Here is a 25,729-nt window from a genome sequence, read left to right as displayed (position 1 = left end):
TCAGCGTTTTAGGAAAAACACCATAAAAATCTTCATACGGTGTCTGATTTTCGCAATCTACCCATGCATCCTTAAGACCGGGATATTTCCAAGCTTTTCCAAAGAAGCTTTTTAAGTTTCGAGCACGTTTAGGGGTCGAAATCAGCGAAACAATAAACATCCATGAGACTTTCAGGAATTTTTCAGCTGGCATATAATCCAATGTTTTGGCCACAACTTCTTACTCGTTTATCCAATTTCTATGAAATTTTTATATGTTGTATAAAACATCCATACGAAGAGAATGGTTTATTGCTAAACCTTATATTCCTTACCAATTGGTCCCAGTTCGTCGTCTTATACAGGGGAAGTATAAAATTTCTTCAGACGGGTTTATTGAAAAACGTATTTTATGACTTCCGCACTATTTTCTCATGTCTTGGATGCATAATAAAGAACTTAGATAGTGTTAGTTCACTTAACTTCTGTATTCTATGATTTTCTTTGGTTTCCATGTTTGAATTCTTCTAATCTCATGTAATCTTCGTATTAGGTGCCGAATGCCGAAGTTGAGAATAATGGAACCAATGATGATGACTTGAGCAATATGGCGAATCGAAGTGGTGATGTTACCAGCTATGCACCTCAGGGTCATATGAATGTTGCTACTGAAGTTGTTGAAGGGAATGATGCTAGAGTTATCACCACTTCGGAAATAGAAGAAAACGGATCCATAATGGAAGAGACTGCTCCAACGGCAGAAGAGATTGTGCCTACAACTACTGAAGTTGCCCCAATGATTGAGAATCGTATAATATTTCATGAATATCCCAATGCAGGGATTGTTTGTGATCCTCCATTTGGCGCTTCGCTCCCGCATCACGTATCTATTGGCGGATTCAGCGTTCCTACTGGGTATGCCAATATGTATGAGAAGTTGTGGAAGATGTATGGTCATAATGTCATTACAAGAGATCCTGAATGCAACTACTTCTTGACGATGCAGTTAGGAAACATAATATGTGTCATAGATTATATTCGTACCAGGGCCAGAAGTACTGTCACTCGAGATGTACTCTTTGATTGGGAGTACAACTTGAAGAGGTCTGAAGAACTTGGTTTTAACCTGAAGTGGCTTCGTCAAAAAACAGACACCATCAAGGATGCAGTAGTGAACAACATAAATTTCACCAGTGATGCCGTGGTGGAGAAAGTGGCTAAGATTGCTGAATTGACTGAAAAGCTGGAGTTGTAGAAAGCGGCCTTGCAAGTCTTGGAGAATGCAGCGAAGCATAAATCTTATTTTGACGGCTTCCTTTAGTTTTCCTTTCTATAACCTCTTGAACCTTGAACTTCTGAGAGATGTGAGGTTTTATTTTGGTTTTGGATTTTGATTGGTTTTGATTTAGTGAGTGATTGAAGATTTTCTTTTTGGAATTGATAGAGATTTTCTTAAAATAAAGAACTTTGATAAATTGCTGAATCCAAAACCTGAAAGAAAGAATTGCAAACTCCTAGAGAAATTGAAAAAACATGTTTTTAGAGCATTGCTCGGTCGAACTCGCATGCGTTGCTATCTCAAGCATGTTTGTCAATGTTAGTGATCAAAATTATAAGTCTTGATTTCTAGTCTGTTATAGCTAAGTCTCGGACTATGATAGAAAGTGTAGTTGAGCTCAAGGACTTCATGGCGATTCATCATACAAGTAGAAGAACTACACAAAGAACCGGTGAAACTTCTCGACAAAAAGGTATGTGAAGACTTGAACTTATCTATCACTCAAAAGTCTATCTACTCTATCTCCTACTCTTTGAGACAAGAATTTGTATGTTATATATATAGACTTTGATCATACACATTTGGTATTTCAAGCCGAGTATACCTCGCCTATCTATATCTCGAAATATGAGTTGGTAAGCTTTTCGATTTAACCAAGTTTATCTTTACCATGTGACGAAAGTCATGATATGTTTCAATCATCTTGAAAATTTCTTTGACGAGAAATGGTGTAACAACTATATAACATCCTCTAAGAATGTTTCAATGATTGAAATGAGAGTTCAGATTACATAACCAATGGTGGAAATAAATATTGTTGTGGAAACACATTTATGTATAAGTCCCATTCCTTGAACCAAAGTTTGTGAACTTTGTTGATCAAGAGAACCGGAAGAATGGCGTGAGCCAAGTCCGCGAACTGTCGAAGTTCTCAAACCCGAGAATTTCTGCTGGAGTTGACAAACTACTTGCGTGAAACTAAGTCCGCGAACTGGCGAAGTTCCCATACCCGAGAATTTCTGCTGGATTTTGTAAACTCTGCCCGGTAACTTAAGTCCGCGAACCTAGTCTGCGAATTTGAGAAGGTTATATATCTGAAGATGATTTCTGAACTTAAAATTAAAAAAGACTAAAGAATGCATTTTGCAAACCATGGCTATAAAAAAATTTCATGAACCTATTCGAGTGAATCAAATCATCTTTGCTTCAATTGTGTCTTGTGTAGTACATGAGATTTCCTTGCAATTGAAAAACTCTCTAACTAGTTCATTTGAAGTCATTTAAACTAGTTATGGTGAAGAAGAACGTGGTTGATATGAAATGCTCATATGGCTAACCTTTTGGTTAACTATTGTTGAACGAACAAGTACATATGTTTGGGTACGGTTAACAAACCTAGAAGCGTGCATTGTCAAGTGTGTGTAACAAGCTAAGTTTTCGATCTAACGCTTCAGAAATATTAGCTTGAATCTAAATCAGGTTTTCATCTAACGGTGGATATTGATTGCTTTGTTACCAAGGTAACTTAATTTGAAACCCTGATTTGAAAGACTATATAAGGTGAACTCTAGTATCTGTGTAAAACTAATCCCCGCACCTCACTTGTGACACTAGTTTGCATACTAGAGTCGGTTCTCCTTTAACCTTTGGTTTTCTTCTTCTAAAACCAGGTTAACGACTTAAATACTTCATTGGGATTGTGAAGACAGACCGATACTACTTTTATCGTAGTTGTGTGGTATGATCTTTCATCTTCTATCGTACGATTACAATCAGATTGATTGGCTTGAGATTGATATCTCCAATAGGCAAGATATAAAAAGTAATCACCAACATCTTCGTCTCATTGTTTGTGATTACGCAACATCTTGTTTCGCTACCATACGATTAAGATTGTTATGAGGTGATTGATAACTCTAGGCTGTTCTTCGGGAATATAAGACCAGATTATCAGTTGGTTCATGTTCACCTTAATTATTATCAAAAGACGGAACAAAACCTTTTGGGGTTTATCTGTGGGAGACAGATTGATCCTTTGATACACTTGTCTGTGTGAGACAGATTTTTTTATTGTCAAGTCTTCGACTTTGGGTCGTAGCAACTCTTAGTTGTGGTTGAGATCAACTAAGGGAATCAAGTGCGCAGTATCCTGATGGGATCAGAGGCGTGGGGAGTACAACTGTACCTTAGATCATTGGGAGACTGATTGGGGTTCAACTATAGTCCATTCTGAAGTTAGCTTGGAGTAGGCTAGTGTCTGTAGCGGCTTAATACAATGTGTGTTCAATCTGGACTAGGTCCCGGGGTTTTTCTGCATTTGCGATTTCCTCGTTAACAAAATTTCTGGTGTCTGTGCTATTTCTATATCCGCATTATATTGTTTTGTCTTTATAATTGAAATAATACAGGTTGTGCGTTTAGATCATCAATTAGAATAATCCAACCTTTGGTTGTTGATTGTCATTGATTGATCCTTGGATATTGGTCTTTGGTACCATCCAAGTTATTCCTTGGTTTGATTAAATACTCGCTGATTTCTATTAGCTCGAGTAAATCAAAACAAGAGAGAGATATTAACTCCTTGATATACTTTTACCTAGATTGAGTCTGACTGTCTAGTTGATTCTCTAGAAAGTATTTCGGAGTTAGTCCATACATATTGCTAAGCGAAATATTGGGTGGTGTTGTTAGACCCCCTCTTTTTCAATTGGTATCAGAGAACGCAAACACGTTCAAGACCTTACAAGTCTGTGTTTGTGGCGATCTGACTCTATGGACAAGAGTACTATCTCTGATAAACGCGTCACCAGAAGTAAAAGTTCTATCTCGTCTAACTCTATTAAAGAGAAGGGTTCTACAATCTCGAATATAGATGAACCTTCTGTACTGACGAGACAAATTAACACTGACATGTGTATTCCTGATTACCCTTGAAATGAGAGCCTCTCCATTAGTGAACGGGATTCAGCTGAAGAGAGTGAATTGATTCTAAATCTTGTTAGAATCCAAGCTGATAGATTCAATAGGTTGAAGCACCATGTCAATGTTTTACTTGGTGTAATAAGAGATTGCAAACCCAAAGGTAATACTGAAGTTCATTCTTCGTGTACGTCTCTTGAAGCTAGCCTCAAAAGAGATGCCTTGGAAATTGAACATCACTTGAGTAAGCTCTCTATTCAAGAATGCTCAAAGCAATCTAATATAACAAGTACTTCTGACACAACTAAAGATGGTTCATGCTCATAAGAAAAAACAAGAGCCCCTTCTAGTAAAATGGATGTGCCTGAAGTCACCATCACTCAAGGATGTTGCACATCAAATGGAGGGAAGAAATCTTCTAACAATGATATTAATATTGTACTATCTAATCATTCTGATGATCATAAAGTATGCCTTGTCTGTGAGATAAATATTTTTGTTAAGCAAAAGGGAATCTCTAGGTTGAAGAAAAATTCCTTTGTCCAACCTCAACACACCTTAGATTTAATTCTTAAAGGTGTAACTGACATTCGTATGACTAAACCAATTGGTTTTCGTACCTACCCTTTGTACGTTACCAGGAAAGTCAGTTCAATGAGTTCTTCGAACACTCAAGAACAAAACAGACGTTTTAATAAACATCGTTTAAAGGAAGATCGAGTCATGGTGTCTGGAAATAACGCTGCCCCTGATGAGAAAGGAAGTTCAGAAGAAAGAAGTATGAAAGAGATAATTGAAGGGTATAAAGAATTCGTCAACAGGTTCCTCAAACCAAAATTCTTCTTGTAAGAACACAAACTATGTTTCATATGTTGATGACAGTAAGTTCTATGATAATTTCTCACATAAAAAGGGATCCCTCTCTAGATTCAGGAGGAAGAAGAGACTTGACCATAAACACAAATCTCTTGATGAGCATGTAGCTCATACTTTTGCTAATTAATCACAAGGTTTAAAGATCTTACTCATAAAAATCCTCTTGAGTAATATGTGTTAATAATTAGGTATACTTTTGGTTTTTGCGTCTGTTAAGTTGAGTTATTTTCTTATCGTCCATAGCTAAACTTTTGATTGCAGACCTGTTTTACTTCAAGTATTGGTTTTTCTCTAAAATGTTGTTTCTCGTTGTTAGGAAGTTTTTTTTTGTTCCTTGCTACAACTACTCTGAATTGCTTCCCTAGTTGAGTTTACTGACTTTTAATCTCGGTTGTAGAAAAAGTTTTATTTGTGGGCTTTGATAGACACATTTTTGTGTCCGATTTGTCTCGATTCTATATGTTGTTATGGCTCATTTTTGTACTTATCATGATGTTTTATTTATTTGTAGGTATTTTTGGCCAATAAACATTTTTGAAAAAAATTGGCTCGAAAAGTTGTCGGAAAGCACCCGGAGGACATTTGCTATTCGGACTCTCACTTTGGATAAGGGGTAACCTAATTAATAAGGGGCATCCCATTTCCAGGAAGTTTCTAATCGCACCCCTACTCTGGATAAGGGGCAACCATCTTCAACATTCAAAAATCAGGTTTTTGGCGGGAAAAAAGTGCAGTTAAAGAGCAGTTTTGGCAATCGTGATTTGAAGGAGTTTGAGGTCGATTAAACCTCTGATTTTCATAGGATAGACTCCTTATGGGTCTAGGAATCTGATATGGGTGTTTGAATCAATTAGAATGGGCTCAATCGACGGATTTTTCTCACAACAAGAAAATATGGAAAGTCACGTGTGTGACCTGTTTTAGGGAATTTTAAACAATAACTCGGATTGATTCCAAAGGGGTTTGCTTAAATTGTAAATAATTCCCGTTCGAAGGATTAGAAGCTGGTCTAGAAACAATCTAAGTGGAGCCATCATGCTTTTTGTTTGCTAGAAATCAATAGGTTTGATTTGGTTGAGTCGGCCTTGATCTGTGTTTGCTTACCCTTCCAATTTAGAAAATTCTATTGTATGCCTGAACGTAAAAGAGACGCACTAGGTAGATTTGTTAAAGAGAAACCTAGTAGTTTGAAGCGTCTCGATTACCTTAATCTAGAAATTCTGGCTTTTGAAGAGTCTGTTTTTGAACGTTCTTTGACTGAGGAGAGAATCCCGTTGCTCCGATAGCGCCAGAAATGGTAACTTTGAAAGCTTTGTTGAATCCAACTAGGACTACCCGTCCTTCATGTATTAAGTTAGCTGAAACGGAGGCACCCTATGAACTGAAACCTGGGACCTTACAGATGCTCCCAATCTTTTTAGGGAAAGAAAATGAAAACCCTTATTACCATGTTAGGTATTTTGAGGAAATTGTTAGTACTCTAAGAATTAGAGGCTTAGATGATGATCCTTTGAAACTTAGGTTATTCCCATTTTCCCTGAAAGATAAGGCCAAGTCGTGGCTGTATAGTTTGGACTCCGAGTCAATTGAGACATATGAACAACTTACATCTGCCTTTTTTAATAAGTTTTTCCCTAGGAACACAAAATCGTCTATTAGGACGCAAATATGCACATTTTCACAACAAGAGAGAGAATCTCTATATAGGTATTTGGAAAGGTTCAATGATTTATTATCCCAGTGTCCTCATCATGGTTCAGAAAAGGTTAGGCTAGTTCAGATCCTTTATGAGGGTTTAGATTATTCCACAACGACCATGGTTGAGTCTCTATGCACTGGTGGATTCGAAAACCAAACTGTTGATGCGGCGATGGAATTTTTTAATGAAATCGCCGAAAAAACCCAGCAATGGGAAAATAATAGGGCACCCATGAAAACAATTCTTTTAAGTAGAGGAAACGTTAATAGGGTAGAAGGAGGCTACGAATCAGATGCCAAAATTGCTGCTATAGCAAAAAGGTTAGAAGCCTTAGAAGTGGGCCAGACTAGTGGTAGAGTGGAGCCTTTTTGGAAGTCCAGAATATTGAAGAGCAGGCCAATGCTCTTTATAATAACACTAGATTTGATAACCGTCAAAAGATTGACCCATATTCATAAACCTATAATACTGGTTGGAGAAACCATCCGAAACTTTCGTAGTCTAAGGGCCAAAGTCAAGGTCAGTTTAGTAATTCTAATGCTCCCCCAGGTTTTGGCTATACTAAGAATCCCTCAGGACTAGCTCAGTTTAAGAATCAGTCAGATAAGAAAATCCTAAATTTAGAACAGAGTCTACAAGCTAGTAACAGGATAGGACAAGAAAATAGTCATGTTATTTCCGAGTTAAAAACCCAGGTTGGTCTGATAAGTGATTCTTTGAGAGAAAAAGGTAAGTTTCCTAGTCAAACACAACCCAACCCTAGAGGAGTTCATGAATTAGGTGCAAAACCATCAAATAAATTGAATGATGTTAGAACCCTTAGAAGTGGTAGAGTTGTAGACAATAAGTTAACCATGCCCGATAGTGAACATACTGTAGTTCACCCCTCAGGACCAGTAGCTGAAGAGACTGATAAAGTTTCTGATGATGTGAATTCGGTTCCTGAAAGGTCTGATTTTAGGCCTAGAGCCCCATTTCCTCAGCTATTAGTACCAACAAACAAGGAATCGAACTTTAATGACATAGTGGAGGTTTTTAAGCAAGTTACCATAAACCTTCCCTTATTAGATGCAATTAGGTAAATTCCTGTTTATGCCAAGTTCCTTAAGGATATGTGTACGCGAAAGCGAAAACTTAGCGTCCATAAGAAAGCCTTTTTAGCTAGTCACGTAAGTTCAATCATTCAGAACACCACAACTCCAAAGTACAAAGACCCAGGTTCTCCTACCATTGCTTGCACAATAGGTAACTTCCGGGTAGAAAAAGCTTTACTTGACTTAGGAGCCAGTGTGAACTTACTGCCATTCCATGTATACTTACAGCTAGGACTTGGTGAAATGAAACCTACTCAGATGACACTGCAGTTAGCTGATAGGTCTGTTAAAACCCCTCGAGGTGTTATCGAGGATGTTCTTATTTAGGTCGACAAGTTTATTTATCCAGTGGATTTCGTGGTCCTAGATACCCAACCTGTCCCTGACCCAGAGAACCAGATACCTGTGATTTTAGGTCGCCCATTTTTAGCTACGTCTAATGCGATCATTAACTGTCGAAATGGTGTGATGAGTTTATCTTTTGGAAATATGACTATGGAGATGAACATTTTTAATGTCAGTAAGCAACCTCATGAGCTAGATGACACATGTGTTGAGGAGGTGAACATGATAGAAGCCTTAGTTCAGGAGTCATTACCAAACATCTTGTCTGAAGACCCATTAGAAAGTTGCCTATCCCATTTTGGTTTAGATTTTGACGAAGATAACACTATTGAACAGGTGAATGCTCTATTAGATTCTACCCATGTGTTAGACACTAATAGATGGAAAGCTAGGTTCAAACCGTTACCAGTTTCTGAGACTACCCTAATTCCTTCTTTAGAAGAACCCCCAAAGTTGGACCTTAAACCGCTACCCGATACTCTAAAGTATGTGTTTTTAGGCCCATCTGAGACTTTACCTGTGATTGTAGCTTCCAATTTGAATAGTGATCAGGAAAGTAGGCTAGTAAATGTACTTCAAGACAATAAGGAATATCTAGGGTGGACTATAGCAGACATTAAGGGTATAAGTCCTACTGTGTGTATGCATCAGATTCATTTAGAGGAAGACTCCAAACCTTCTAGGGAGATGCAACGTCGACTGAACCCTAACATGAAAGAGGTAGTTCTAAAAGAGGTGCTTAAGTTGTTAGATGCGGGTATTATTTACCCAATTTCAGACAGTAAGTGGGTCAGCCCTGTTCAGGTTGTCCCCAAGAAATCAGGTATCACTGTAGTCCAGAATGATAATAATGAATTAATCCCAACCCGAGTGACCACGAGATGGCGTGTGTGTATTGACTATAGGAAATTGAACAAGGTCACAAGGAAGTATCACTTTCCCCTTCCTTTTATCGACCAAATGCTAGAGAGATTAGCTGGACATAGTCACTATTGCTTCTTAGATGGCTACTCCGGTTATAATCAGATCGTTATTTCTCCAGAAGACCAAGAGAAAACCACTTTTACCTGTCCCTTTGGTATCTTTGCATATAGACGCATGCCTTTAGGGCTATGTAATGCCCCTGCAACTTTTCAGCGTTGTATGATGAGCATATTTTCTGATATGGTAGAACGGTTCTTAGAGGTCTTTATGGATGATTTTCAGTGTTTGGTTCATCTTTCGATGAGTGCTTGCATCATTTGACATTAGTGTTGACTAGGTGTAAGGAAAAAAATTTAGTGCTTAATTGGGAAAAATGCATTTCATGGTTAAATCAGGAATTGTATTAGGGCACATCGTCTCTTCAAAGGGTATAGAGGTAGACAAAGCCAAAGTTGACCTTATTAAGACTTTACAGGTCCCAAAAACCGTAAAAGATATTAGGTCATTCCTAGGGCATGCAGGTTTTTACCGTCGATTCATTAAGGATTTTAGCTTGATTTCTAGACCTCTTTGCAATTTGCTTGCAAAAGATGTTAAGTTTGTCTTTGATGATGCTTGTTTAGAGGCTTTTGAGAAGCTTAAAACTTTACTCACTACTACTACTGCCCCGATAGTCCAGGCACCTAACTGGAACCTACCCTTTGAGATTATGTGTGATTCTTCAGATTATGCTATAGGCGTCGTTTTAGGACAACGAGAAAACAAATTACTTCATGTGATTTATTATGCTAGCAAAACTCTGAATGATGCCCAAATGAACTACACAACTACCGAGAAGGAACTTTTAGCCATCGTGTTTGCCTTGGATAAGTTTAGGTCCTACCTATTAGGTTCTAAGATCATAATCTATACAGATCATGCTGCTTTGAAATACCTTTTATCTAAGAAGGATACCAAACCTAGATTGATTAGATGGATCCTATTGTTACAGGAATTTTCCCCAGACATTAGAGACAAAAAGGGTGCAGAAAATGTAGTAGCAGATCACTTGTCTAGGCTAGTTGTTAGTTCCCCTAGTGATTCCCTTCCTATAAGGGATAGCTTTCCTGATGAACAATTGTTCTCTGTTTCCCAATCACCTTGGTATGCAAATATAGTGAATTATCTTGTTACTGGTCGAACCCCTCAACATTGGGGTAAGCAAGATCGTTCTAGGTTTTTAGCCGAGGTTAAGCATTTCTTTTGGGACGATCCTTATCTGTTGAAGTATTGTCCGGACCAGATTATTAGGAGATGTGTATCTGAGAGTGACCAGTCTAGTATTATCTCCTTTGCCATGAACATGCATGCGGGGGTCATTTTAGTGCTAAGAAGACTGTTGCTAATATTTTGCATTCTGGATTTTACTGGCCTTCATTGTTTAAAGATTCCCATAGTCATTGTGTTTCTTGTGAGCATTTCCAGAAGTTAGGAACCATTTCCCGTAGAAATATGATGCATTTGAACCCTATTTTAGTGATTGAGGTCTTTGATGTGTGGGGCATTGATTTTATGGGTCCATTTCCTATTTCGTTTGGTTATCTTTACATACTTGTCGCTGTAGACTATGTGTCTAAGTGGGTTGAGGCGGTTCCGTGTAGAACGAATGACCACAGGGTCGTAGTCCAGTTTTTGAAAGAGAATATACTTACACGTTTTGGTACGCCGCGAGCTATAATTAGTGATGGAGGTTCACACTTTTGTAATAGACCGTTTTCTCTTTTAATGAAACAATACAATATTACCCATAAAGTAGCAACCCCATATCACCCCCAGACTAGTGGTCAGGTAGAGGTTTCCAATAGGGAAATTAAACGTATTCTAGAGAAAACAGTTAATCCAAATAGGAAAGACTGGTCGTCGAGGCTTACTGATGCCTTATGGGCTAACCGTACTGCGTTTAAGACACCCATTGGAATGTCACCTTATCGTTTAGTGTTTGGAAAGGCATGTCACATGCCTGTTGAGTTAGAGCATTGAGCCTATTGGGCTATTAAGAACTTAAACTTTTCACTTGACAAGGAATGATCTCAAAGAAAGCTCCAGCTCAATGAGTTGGAGGAGATTCGTAGAGATGCATACGATAGTGCTAAGGAGTATAAGAACAAAATGAAACTTGTGCATGATAGGAATATTTTACGAAAGTCATTTTCTCCAGGTCAAAAAGTTCTTCTGTATGACACTCGTTTGCATCTATTCCCCGGGAAGTTACTCTCTCGGTGGACCGGTCCTTTTGTGGTTCGTACTGTTTTTCCTCATGGCGCTGTTGAGATTGAGACACCAGATGGTAGTAGTTCTTCGAAGGTTGACGGTCAGCGATTGAAGCCCTTTTTAGAGCCTTTTCCTACAGGTGATGTGAGGCGGTCCCTCTGGAGGACCCTATTTACCTTGATTGACCATCGAGGCGATTTTGTATGTTGTATAATATTTTTGTAGGTTTTTGGTTACACTTCACCCAGGTACTATCTTTCCGACTTCTCTCTTTACTATTTCCTCTTGTGACTTATATTTTTGGTAATGTTCTTTGATTAGAAACATGGAGGACAATGTTAGATTTAAGTTTGGGGGTGGGGTAGAACTTTTTGTTACCTTTTCGTTGCAATAAATAAACTCCAGAGCCTAGAAATTTATCCCTATTAAGGATGGCACTAACCAATCTAAGTGGATGGAAGCATTTTGGATATAGGAGTTGAGGAACCAATCTGACTAGATGGCAAAATTTAAAGAGTCTATTCATAAAAGCACAGAGCTCAGTGTGTTAGAAATAACATGATAGTTTCACCATATCTCGTTGAGTCCTTTTCACTTCTGTTTTTATTTTGTTTTGTTTTTAAACTATGTTTCTCTAAGTGATTAGGTGGGGCTCACGATTCAATTTTTTACCAATGCTACGGTGAATTAGAGTGATTGAGATACAAAAAAAAAAGAGAAAAAAAGAAGAAAAAAAAAAGACCAGACCATCAGACCAACTGGAATAAATTCAATAAAGTCGACCACTGGAACCCTTGTATATGCCAGTTGTGTTGACCTAGAGTTAGGATAATCAATCACTGGTTCCCTTGTATATGCCAGTGTGTTGATATTAGTCAGACTAGTATCTCAGTCCATTAGGATAGGTTCATTTTGGCGGAGGCTTTCAGACAGATATGAGAAACACCTTTCACCTAGTAAACATCAAAACCATCTATGTTTTTCTATATCCATCTTCTTGATCTATCCATGTGATTAGTTTTGACTCCGGATATTGATGTCCATAGTGCGACTATCTGAGTAGAGCTCTGTCATTTCATATGAATTTTAGTATGCTTGAGTGCAAACTCGTGTACAACAATTGGAATTTCGCATCAGGGTACTTCCTACTGTAGTCAATAAGTATGCCAACCAAGGAGATTCTTTAGTGCCTTCCAAGGTTCTGTGTAGATATCCAGGGTCTGGAGTAAAAAGGTTTTGTGGGTATACCTATGGTAAGCCCTCCGGAGACAACACTCCGCCACTAGGGACACCTAGGGATTTAAAGGCTTATTGCATACGCTAAATGCAATCGACGATGCCTGCGACAGTGAGTTAGGATTTTATTTCTATTTTATTTTTGCTCGAGGACTACAAATAATAGATTTGGGGGTATTTGATAGACACATTTTTGTGTCCGATTTGTCTCGATTCTATATGTTGTTAGGGCTCATTTTTGTGCTTATTATGATGTTTTATTTATTTGTAGGTATTTTTGGCCAATAAACATTTTTGGAAAAAATTGGCTCGAAAAGTTGTCGGAAAGCACCCGGAGGACATTCGCTATTCGGACTCTCACTTTGGATAAGGGGTAACCTAATTACAAAGGGGCATCCCATTTCCAGGCAGTTGCTAATCGCACCCCTACTCTGGATAAGGGGCAACCATCTTCAACATTCAAAAATCAGGTTTTTTGCGGGAAAAAAGTGCAGTTAAAGAGCAGTTTTGGCAATCGTGATTTAGAGGAGTTTGAGGTCGATTAAACCTCTGATTTTCATATGATAGACTCCTTATGGGTCTAAGAATATGATATGGGTGTTTAAATCGATTAGAATGGGCTCAATCGACGGATTTTTCTCACAACAAGAAAATATGGAAAGTCACGTGTGTGACCTGTTTTAGGGAATTTTAGAGAGATTAAAGCGTTGTAAACCTTCCCAAAGATTTGCATCTATCTAAGGAAGAGTTTAGAATAAAAAGGAAAGCTCAGAAACGCGTAGAAATCCTAAAACAATAAATTGTCGCAACTTGGCCGTGAAGAGAAGGAAAGACATTTTGGAAGATTTGGGAGAGATTTAATCGGTATTTTTGATATAAATAGATGTCTTGGGTCATATAGAAGAGGTGTCGAGAGTTTGGGAACCTAAGGAGAGCTAGAGAAGAAGAAATCAGAGCTTTACCAAACTCTGTTTCTGCTGCTGTTGCTGCTGAAGAAGAAGAACGCGAAGAACATTGACGCTCGATAGACAGTCGCAGACAGTGTCGTTGTTTAACAGCTGAAGAACATTAAGCTGTTCAGGGCAGTCTTATTTTAGGGTCTTAAAATCAGCGACAAAGCAACAGTTTTTCTGTAACAGTTCCATTGTAACAGCTGTTTTGCAACACCAATACACTGTTGCAAACAGTCTGTGTTATTACTTTTCACTCTTTTAATCATCTTTTGAGAAACAAACACATATTTTGAGATCATGATTAATATGAGGAGCTAAATCTCATTTCTGAGGCGATAGAGGAAGCTATTTTTCCAACAAAAAGTAGTATATTCTATTTTATCTTTTTATTTGCAATAATTATATGATTATTTTCCTTGAACTATTATTGAATATGATTTTTATTTGAGTGATTGTGATCTATTTTGATGGAGTATGCTTAGTTTTAAGACTTTTGATGCTTCATACTTGGTATTTACAATTATTACTTTTGAAAATCTACTTGTTGCAATATATTAGAATCAAATTAAACAAGAAAATTGCACAAATATAAGTATTGATTTAATCACTTTGAATTTGGAAAATAGTGGAATCTTAGCCTCAGTGTTTCTTTTAGTATTGATATCATCTTTGATTGAGTTTGCTATAATTTTTAGTGAGTTTTCTATTTTAGTATTAGAATTTAAGTCTAATTAATATCCTTCACAAGTCTGAGAATCGAACCACTTTTACCACTATCTACAAATCACATCAGGCCTTACTTTTCTGGGTAATGTTGCACTCGAACAGGTATCCATGTTCTGGCACGAGTCAACTGTTTAAACCCTAAAATCCCTTCCTCAGGAAACCCTTAAATACTTACCTATTGAGTTACAAAAGTCACATACGCATACTCTAGGTTGGTTTCTGGGTTGTCAAGAATGTCTTCTTCTTCATCTTGCTATGGTGATTTTTGCGAGAGGATTCCTTGACAAAGGTTTTGTTGTTGAGTTCAAGAAGAAAAGAACCCTTGTAGATGAAGATCATCCTAATGCTTCATGTTATTTTTCCTATGTTCATGAGGATGCTGAAAAGGATGATATGATTTCCGCTGAAGTTGTTCATGACTTTCTTAAGTACTTTGGGGAAGCAAAACAAGAGCTCTTTGTTACTCTGAAAAATCTTGATGCATTGAAAACTGAGTTGAAAAAGGTTACTGCTGACCTTGGTCTCATAAAGTCATACATCAATGATCTTCGAAAAGAGAAGCGCCTCTCTAATGCTGCAATGAATGTTGTTGTTCACAAGCTCAAAGACACGTTGTCTCATGAGGATTCTGAACCGTCCATATGATCTTAGTTCGTGTTCGGAATAACACTGGGGTATGTTTTCCTTTAGCTTGTTTTATATGTTGCCTAGTATGTCTTCTTTTTTATTTAGTTGGAAGAATAACTAGTGCTTTGAATAGTAATGATTGTGACTACACATAGCTATTATATTTCATCTTCTTGCTTTTTTAAGTTTATTGGTTTAAATCTAAAAACTATTTGGAAGATGATGTTTTTGCAGTAATAATCTTTATGATTTGTTATATTGCAATTTGTTATGGGATATTGGTGTTTACGTCCATGAACTATGTTCGTCCCATACTTTGTTAAAAGTAAAGTCGTTCGTGATAGGTATTCACGTACTGGTAAAAGAATGAATGGACTTTTGACAAATGCAAAAGTTAAGCCTATATTATCAAATATTTGATGGAAGATAGGTTAAAATCTTTTGTTTTCAAGGATTATGTCTATTAATATCGTTATGCAAATAGTGGTCGAAAATAGAATGAATCCTTGTGTATTCCGCAGTATTGATCATCCCTGATCCATATTTTATGTATTACTGTGAGACTCCGTAATGTATCTTATGTTGAGCACTATACAACCAAGTTGATTTTTTAGCTTAGTTGTTGTTCCGTGAGATATGTTCTGTCGAGCATATTGAACTAAATTAATCATCTTGTTTGGTTATTTAGTTATTGGTCCGTAAGTTTTCTTATGTCGAGAAAACCAAATGACAATTAAATTGATTACTTTTTTGATTGGTTTGGTTTTGTATTCCAATTAGATTAATTATGGGTTCTCTTGTAATTAATCTAGTTGAATATTTTCGTGTCTCCATAAGTTCTCTTATGTTGAGCATAATCAATTGAATTGATCACTTTTTGTGTTTAATTTGATTGAGTATTCCGATTAAATTAATTATCGGTTTACTTGTGATTAATTTGATTGAGTTTTTGGATATAGGAAATCATTCTCATGTTTTTTTGTGTCCAATAAAAATCTTTCTTTTCTTTCGAAATTAAGGTCGCTCTTGTTGTTCCTTCGGGAATGACATCAAATGGGAGAGAGTTCTTTTGAATTTGTGCTTAATGGTCATATCTTGAGGGGTGTGGGGCTGTGGAATTTTAGAGGGGTTATCTTGTATCGTTAAACTCCTTGATGAATGCATTTAGCTTCGGCTTTATGATTGCATCTAAATTAGTTGGTACGTATTTTTTTTCCTTTTGTCATGAAATTTGTCTCTCGGAAATTTCATTATGATCCTGTTCTTGTACCTTTGCCAATTTTATTAACAAAAAGGGGGAGAATGAATATGTAGTTCACACTACAAATACATATGGTTTTCGGATCATTGTGTAAGGGGGAGTGGTTTCCATGTGAGATGGAGTATTGACTAAGGGGGAGTGATAAATATCACCATAGTATTATTGTTGAAGTTGTGATACAATTGAACTTTGACGATGTGTAATAATACTATGACACTGTATAACAATGATCGAGAACTATGTTGTCTCATTGTTATAGCTACGGATCTTCAACAGCGGTGATGCTAAACTTACAACCTTTGGGATCATTGGAGTACTTGGAAGTGACGAGGATTTCGAGGAACGTTGAAGATTAGACATGTGGAATAGAATCTACTAAAGTTTCTTTATCTTTTTTGTATTCCATATTTATTGATAGTTTTGTCACTAAAATTGACAAAGGGGGAGATTGTTAGAGCATTGCTCGGTCGAACTCGCATGCGTTGCTATCTCAAGCATGTTTGTAAATGTTAGTGATCAAAACTATAAGTCTTGATTTCTAGTCTATTATAGCTAAGTCTCGGACTAGGATAGAAAGTGTAGTTGAGCTCAAGGACTTCATGGAGATTCATCATACAAGTAGAAGAACTACTCAAGGAACCGGTGGAACTTCTCGACAAAAAGGTATGTGAAGACTTGAAATTATTTATCACTCAAAAGTCCATCTACTTTATCTCCTACTCTTTGAGACAAGAAGTCGTATGCTATATGTATAGACTTTGATTATACATATTCGGTATTTCGAGCCGAGTATACCTCTCCTATCTATATCTCGAAATATGATTTGGTAAGCTTTTCACTTCAACCAAGTTTATCTTCACCATGTGACGAGAGTCATGATATGTTTCAATCATCTTGAAAATTTCTTTGACGAGAAATGGTGTAACAACTATATAACGTCCTCTAAGAATGTTTCAATAATTGAAAGAGAGTTTAAATTACATAACCAATGGTGGACATAAGCATTTTTGTGGAAACACATTTATGTATAAGTCATATTCCTTGAACCAAAGTTTACGAACTTTGTTGATCAAGAGAACCGGAAGAATGGCGTGAGCCAAGTCCGCGAACTGCCGAAGACCTCAAACCCGAGAATTTCTGCTGGAGATGACAAACTACTTGCGTAAAACTAAGTCCGCGAACCCAGTCCACGAACTGGAGAAGTTCTCATACCCGAAAATTTGTGCTGGAGTTTGCAAACTCTGCCCGGTAACTTAAGTTCGCGAACCTAGTCTGCGAACTTGAGAAGGTTATATATCTGAAGATGATTTCTGAACTTAAACTTAAAAAATACTAAGGAATGCAGTTTGCAAACCGTGGCTATAAAATTTCATGAACTCATTCGAGTGAATCAAATCATCTTTGCTTCAATTGTGTCTTGTGTAGTACATGAGATTTCCTTGCAATTGAAAAACTCTCTAACTAGTTCATTTGAAGTCATTTAAACTAGTTATGGTGAAGAAAAACTATGTTGACATGAAATGCTCATATGGCTAACCTTTTGGTGAACTATTGTTGAACCAACAAGTGCATTTTTTTGGGTACGGTTAATAAACCTAGAAGCGTGCATTGTCAACTGTGTGTAACAAGCTAAGTTTTCGATCTAACGATTGATAAATATTAGGTTGAATCTAAATGAGGTTTTCATCTAACGGTGGATATTGATTGCTTTGTTACCAAGGTAACTTAATTGCAAACCCTGATTTGAAAGACTATATAAGGGGAACTCTAGTATCTGTGGAAAACTAATCCTCACACCTCACGTGTGATACTAGTTTCCATACTAGAGTCGGTTATCCTTTAACCTTTGGTTTTCTTCTTCTAAAACCAGGTTAACGACTTATAGACTTCATTAGGATTGTGAAGCCAGACCGATACTACTTTTATTGTAGTTGTGTGATCTGATCTTGCATCTTCTATCGTACGAGTACAATCGGATTGATTGGATTGACATTGATATCTCTGATAGGAAAGATATAAAAAGTAATAACAAACATATTCGTCTCATTGTTTGTGATTCCGCGACATCTTGTTTCGCTACCATACGATTAAGATTGTTGTGAGGTGATTGATAACTCCAGGCTGTTCTTGGGGAATATAAGACCGGATTATCAATTGGTTCATGTTCACCTTGATTATTATCAAAAGACGGAACAAAACCTTTTAGGGTTTATCTGTGGGAGACAGATTGATCCTTTGATAGACTTGTCTGTATGAGACAGATTTGTTTATTGTCAAGTCTTCGACTTTGGGTCGTAGCAACTCTTAGTTGTGGGTGAGATCATCTAAGGGAGTCAAGTGCGCAGTATCCTGCTGGGATCAGAGGCTTAGGGAGTACAAATGTACCTTGGATCAGTAGGAGACTGATTGAAGTTCAACTACAGTCCAGTCCGAAGTTAGCTTGGAGTAGTCTAGTGTCTGTAGCGGCTTAATACAGTGTGTGTTCAATCTGGACTAGGTCCCGGGGGTTTTCTGCATTTGCGGTTTCCTCGTTAACAAAATTTATGGTGTCTGTGTTATTTCTATTTCTGCATTATATTGTTTTATCTTTATAATTGAAATAATACAGGTTGTGCATTTAGGTCATCAATTAGAATAATAAAAACCTTTGGTTGTTGATTGTCATTGATTGATTCTTGGATATTGGTCTTTGGTACCATCCAAGTTATTCCTTGTGTTTGATTAAAGACTCGTTGATTTCTATTAGTTCGAGTAAATCAAAACAAGAGAGAGATATTAACTCCTTGACATACTTTTACCTAGATTGAGTCTGACTGTGTAGTTGATTCTCTAGAAAGTATTTCGGAGTTAGTCCATACATATTGCTAAGCGAAATATTGGGTGGTGTTGTTAGACCCCCGCTTTTTCAATTGGTATCAGAGAACGCAAACACGTTCAAGTGGGACTCAGGATGAAGAATTTACTGGGACTCAGGATTTCACTGTTTTTTATATTCAAGTGGTTCAGAAATTAATCCTAGGCAATTATTGCTCAAAATAAAAGAAATATTAACTCTATTCTTTGCAAAAGTAGATTTCATAAAACATTAGTTGTAAGTTGTGAGCATGGCGCATCAAAAGTAATCAAAACTAAGCATGCGACATCAGACAAAATAACAAATAATTAATTGAAATCATAAAACAATTAAATTCTATGCACATAGTTACAAAAGAATTAATTTAACTACCAGATGGGTGAAAAATAGCTTCCTCCATCGTCCCAGTGATGGGTTTAGCTTCTCATGATGCAAACACACTCAAAAAGATAATTGATTGCTCAAAAGGTGCTTACAAGGATGATAATACGGGAGAAAATAATTAAAAACGGGTTTGTAACACTTATTTCTATTACAAACCAGCTGTTACAGAGAACGATATATGTAAACTGTCACTGATGCTGTAGCATACGACCCTCACCCCTCTTTCGTTGTCACTGTTGATAAATGAATGTCTCTGTGGGTCTTTTTTTCTTCGTGTTCTTCACAGCAGCAGAAATAGTGATTTCTGCAACTTGATTTTCTCGACTCTGTGATGCTCTGTAATCTCCTAAACTCTCCGTACCCCCTCTGTAACTCGACCCCTCCTATTTATATACCACCAGAGTCCCAAAATCTCGAGTAAATGTCCCCAAATATTGCATTGAAGTCTCAGAGATTTTATTCTCCTTTTCTTTCCTTTCATGCTTATAGCTGTTAAAATCTCTCTTCATCAAAAATACCGAATCCCCAATGAATAGACTTCCCTAACTGCACGTATCTTCCACAATAACTCTGTATAATTCTCTCTTCAATTCTGTGCAGATACGAGAATATTTCCTTCCCCTTTTTTCTTCCACACGCGCCTGTTGCTGTCAAGTATTGTATATTCCCTCCAAAACACGTTGAGTCATCATCCAAAAGCATAACAGAATGAGGATAGCGCACTAAGGTCACACGTAACTTCCGTAAATAGCTTGGGAAAAATCTAGAAAATATCTCCTTCTATGTTTCATGAAATCACGAGATTCTTTTTCTGCACGCGTATCTTGTAGTGATATTCCAACCAAACATGATGAATACTCATAACATATTGAGTCAAACTCGAGTCGCCTCATGTATTCCTCCAAAAATATAATTATAACTCCGAGATATCCTCAATCTCCCTGTTTTGGTTCAAACACAAGAAATCTTCATTCTTTAGCAATTCTACCAAACATACCTTCCCTTTTTAGATAGAACGGGGTCAAACCAATCAAATTCCACGATTAAATCTCCCTAAAACACTCCGCATATCAAATCCAGGAGTACGCATAAGAGAAGATATTTTCCCACCAAATTTATTTTCACGACCATGAAGAAGGGGTGCCTCTAGCGAATTATGGAGTGCCTTTAGTACGTGGGTGGAAATAGTAGCCAGGGGTGCAAATAGATGTGGGTTCCCCTTAGTAATTAAGGTACCCCTTATCCAAAGTGAAGGTCCGAATAGCGGGTGTCCTCCGGGGTGCAAATAACATTTTTTCGAGCCAATTCTTCACAAGAGCTTATTCTTCTAAAAACAACTAAAACAAGTTTATTAGTGATAAAAAGAGTCCCAGCTAATGTATTTATGGGTGAAAATGCGACCTACTTTCGTGCTTATCACTTGGTCATGAGTAAGTTTGAGTCCCCGGACAAATGTAGCATATTTGATAGTTAGTAATAGACGCGTGAGGGGGAATAAGACATGCCTGAGTGCGGAATCTTCTGACGAATTCATGTGCGCTTTCTTCGGGGTTTTGTGTAAGTCCTATTAGAGCTCGGACTTTCCCCAGATGCTCGAATGGTGGAGTATCCTCTATTTCTTCCGAGTCGGAGCTTTTATCTAAGTTAGAGCTTTCTTCAACATAGAAGTGTGGAATTGAAGATTTGGAGTTATCTTTTCAGCATGAATCTATGTCCTTCCAAGGATCATATCATATCTTGGATCTTCTCTGATTATGTGAAACTTGATTTCTGACCAGGTTTACCCAACTTTCACTCTGAGGATGATGTAACCATATGCATCTCTGGATATCCTTTCATGATCTCTGACTGCGACAGGAGCATGAGTGGCTTCTTCTTGTCGAGTAATGCCCGCAGCTCTGAGAGTCTTCAAAGGGATAATATTAACAGTCGTGCCAACATCGATTATCACTCTTATGAATTCATTTCCCTTGAGATGTACCGTAGTGAGCAGTCCCCAGTCATACATCTCTTTGACTGAAGGTTAAGGGAGTGCCTCCTGAATTGCTAATTGTTTCCCTGACACAATGTAGTTCAATGTAGCAAACATATCATTTCTTTGGTCATTCGACAAGTACATCAATTCACAGACATGCTCAATCAAGGATTGAAATGCTTCTTTGACTGGTTGCCCGGAGATTGTAAATGTTCTGATTGGGAGAGGATTTTTGTGTACTCCTTCAGTCCCCAGTTCTCCTGAATCAGCCTTTTCTTTGAATATACGCTTCAAAGTTCTGCAATCACTTGTTGGATGACTGATATATCTATGGAAACGGCAGTAGCGTGGATTTTCCATTTGTTACTCAGTTGGCTCCCTTTTAACAGGTGGTAGTTTGATCGCACCGTACTGAATCGAGACTTCCATAATTCGATAACTTCTTCAACGGGAAAAGGGAAGTCAGGCTCTTCCTGGTCATTCTGTTGATGCTGAACCGGTGGTTGTGCATTTATAGCCTGATTGTCCTTCCTTGGCGCTTTTGGAGGGTGAGACGTCGGAGGAGCATTCTTATGTTGTTGTGCTTCAGATTTTCTCTTGCTCCATTCAACAATATTCATGGAAGTATCAACATTGTACTGCTTGTTGATTAAACGCCTGGTGGTGCTGTTTCGAGTGTCTCTTGGCTCCTCGACTTTGACAGTTTTTGTTCTTTCTAGCAAGGATGGAGCAGTAGTTGTTGATCGCTTGGCCGCTTCATGAAGTTCTGAGAAGGTATGAAACCGGAATTTTCTAGCAAGGCTTTGTAGACTGGGATCATCCCGTTGATGCATAAATCCACCAGTTGTTGTTCAATAACATTGGGATCATGGCAATCCAAATCCTGGATTCTGAACCTCTTCACATATTCGTTCGGATTTTCAGCATTCTTCTAAGCCATCTGTCCTAAGTCAGAAAGAGTAATCTTCTCAGAGATGAAGAAGTATTTTTTGTAGAAGGCGTTAACTATTGCTCTCCAGTCGACGATGCTCTCAGGTGCAATGTTGTTGTACCAGGTATATGCTCAGCCTGTCAGAGATTTTAAGAATTCTTTCAGAAGATCAACATGATTGTGTTCGTGCTCTCCTAGTGCCTCTAGGAATCGAGAAACATGTTCCCGGGCGTTCCCAGTTCCATTGTACAGTGTGAACATTGGAGAAGTATAGCCTTTTGGGAGAGGAATTCTTTGCATAGTAGCGGGGTATGGAGGTTGATGACGATGGACAGATGATGTAGTGCTTTTCCCATGTTCCTCCATGGAGCGTTCCAGATCTTCACGAGTGACGAAACTGGCAGGCTCTTTTGTAGTCGATTTCTTCGCAGCTTTGTGGACTTCATCATCCTCGACCACATGGACTGGAACAACTTCTGGATCGACGGTTGAAGCTGCTTCTTTGTTTTTCTCCTTCTCCTGAGTTTTTTATGACATCTTGTTAGTGAGAGTTTTGAGATAATTGCACAGATCCTTCTATGTTGCGTCCATGTCAGTCTGATTTTTGGTAAGAGTCTCTTGCATTTTCATTAGATCATCCATGGTAGGCGAATTCTCTCTGACCTTTTCAGGACGTCGGCCGAAGAGAGGATGATTTTCGATGTTGTTGTGAGGAGGAGTAGTATCACCATCATTATTGTTGGAAGAGGGAATGGTTTCCAGAATATCCTCGTTGTTAGAATTACTAGTGCTAGCGTCATTTGCATTTGTAACTAACCCAGATCTAAGACCAGCAATTTTGTGAGAATGTGAGATTGCAACCGATAAATTAATCTCCCACTATGGTCACCAATCTGTGGATGGGGTAAAACGGTTCGCTGGTTTTTCAGGGAATTGAAGAGACGAGCGTGTTGTCGAGACTTCTCAACCGAGAAAACTGGTCAACTTCACACAGATGCACTGCAAAGGGAGTGCTTAGATTCGAGAGATCAATCTGTAGGACTCCGGCCTAAACCAAGTCGTTGGTCGTTCCAGAGTCAATTCGGTCGCAAAGAGGGACATGGATTGATCTGTAGGATGTAAGACGAGAATTGTGTGGGATAAATGATGATCAAGGATCGTGGAAGTGTTGAAGGATTCTGCAATAATGGTGAACTGCTGAAGTTTTGAATAAGTTCTGGTAGATTGATGAATTCTCGAGAGTGATGACTCGGAAAATAGACGACTGTTGATGTCCTTCAATCATGGATTCAGAGACTTATTTATATTGTCAGAATAGTGAACACCTTGATCCCAGTAAGTGTGACGGTTTCTGGAATGAAAGCGTGGAAAAATGGGAGATCGTGGTAAAGTCAGTTCCATGTCGTGTGGAGACTTGACTGATTGTGCACCCACTACTTTCCTAACTCCTTCAACCGTTTGCACGACTTACTCACATTTCTCTTGTGGATGAATCCACGTGCCATAGGCCGCCATACCAAAACCCTAATTAATATCCCCCCATGTGACGTGATTGATGTCTCACGAATCGTGGAGTCTGCATGACAGACGTGTATTGATTAATCAGTTGTTGACTGATTAGACAATGAGTCAAAGTTTTGTTGAATATAGTATGAGTGACGTTTGCTCAGCGATTCATGAATCGAACATGTCTGTTGAGACTTATTTCTTTGAATGATGTTGACATTGCGCGTATTAGCAAAGATTGTAAATTCAACGATGAATTACTGAATATTGATAGTTGGATCAATATTCAAGCAACTGAGCAAGTATTGCTAAATTCGACAAATCACTGAATTTCGATAGTTGGATCAATATTCGACCAACTGAGCAAGTATTGATCAATTCGATGAATTACTGATAAATTACTGAATATTGATAGTTGGATCAATATTCGAGCAACTGAGCAAGTATTGCTCAATTCAATGAATTATTTATTGGTGACATGACCCAATAAAATATTAATTAAAATATTGATAGACTATCGAATATTATATAATTAATCCAGATGTTGATTGTTGAATCAGCATAAATTTATTGATATTTTTATTTTGCTCAGAATGATGATTTGTGGAGCGTTTATTCGAAACCTTAATTTTTGATCAATTGTTCATCAATTGATGAATCGCTGAGAATAGGTCATGAGTGATAGAGGGACCAACCATATGGGATGATGGACGTCCATGTAGCGCCAAAGTGCTCGAGTGAGCATGCACTAGGTTTCTAAGTGGACCAATTGGTGAAAGAATGATGATTAAACGCCGGTTTCATCATTTACTGAAATAGTGCTCGATTGAGCATTAGGTGATAAAACATAATTAGGAAACAGTAAGGGACCAACCAAGAGGGAATGAGACCGTCCCTTGGTGGTCGTGAGACCAGCTGATGGTCGTTTGAGAAAACTCCGGGTTGGTTGAAAAGAGTTTCGGCCCAATATGAGGAATTGAGCAAATTAGGTCCAAATTGTGAAGATGTGTGGAACCGTCTTTGTGAAAGCCTTAGGGTCGACCCTGGTCGGTCAAGGAAGCATGCCCGTGTCACCATAATGTCCATGTCTCAATCATGAGAGTTTCAGTATTTTCTGGTGTGCGTTTGAGCAATATGTTGAATTTTCAGAAGAGTTTGATCTTTGACTGAAATTCTTGGTTTTTGCTCGAATGAGCATGTGTGCTCATTTGATAAATATTTTGTAAATATTAAAATAAAGATATTTTAACATTTAATATGGTCGTGAGAAGCTAGTCGGCCGTCTGACCATGTCGGCTTTTGGCTTTTCATGATTTGAGCAATATTTGAGAAAATATGAATAAACCATGATTTTTGCTCAAACTGAGGAGTTTCATGAGATGAGGAAAATAATTATTATGAAATACTAGGGATTGTAAGGTGTGGGACCGGCCATGAGATTAGGGAAATAATAATTATGAAAAGACAAGGGATTGCAAGGTGTGGGACCGTCCACGGCCAGGGTATGGACGGCCGGCTAGGTTGCCCGGTCCCTCAACCCCTTTCCCTATTTTATATTATTATTATGAAATCGTGAAAATATGGAGAAACCATGAGTTTTGCTCAAACAAGGAAAGTTGCTACAATGAAGGAGTTTTCATGAGTTCATGAAAATAACAAAATAAGGAAAAATAATGGAAGAGGCATGGCACCGGCCACGGCTAAGGCACGGCCGGCCAGCCGGTGGCCGGCCCATGAGCGCCTCTTTATTGTTTTAATGTTATTATTTTCCCTCTCCTGTTTTGTGCAGGATTCCTCGTTTGTCCATATTTTCGAATGCTCGTTCGTGCATTCGGGTGCTCGATCGTGCATCATTGTCGAGTGCACTTGCACCATTTTATGGGGATTACTCATTGATGGTCCAGATGCCCG

Source organism: Papaver somniferum, unplaced genomic scaffold (assembly GCF_003573695.1).
Source record: "Papaver somniferum cultivar HN1 unplaced genomic scaffold, ASM357369v1 unplaced-scaffold_19, whole genome shotgun sequence".
In the NCBI taxonomy this organism is placed as follows: domain Eukaryota; kingdom Viridiplantae; phylum Streptophyta; class Magnoliopsida; order Ranunculales; family Papaveraceae; genus Papaver; species Papaver somniferum.
Note: the sequence above shows the minus strand (reverse complement) of the source record.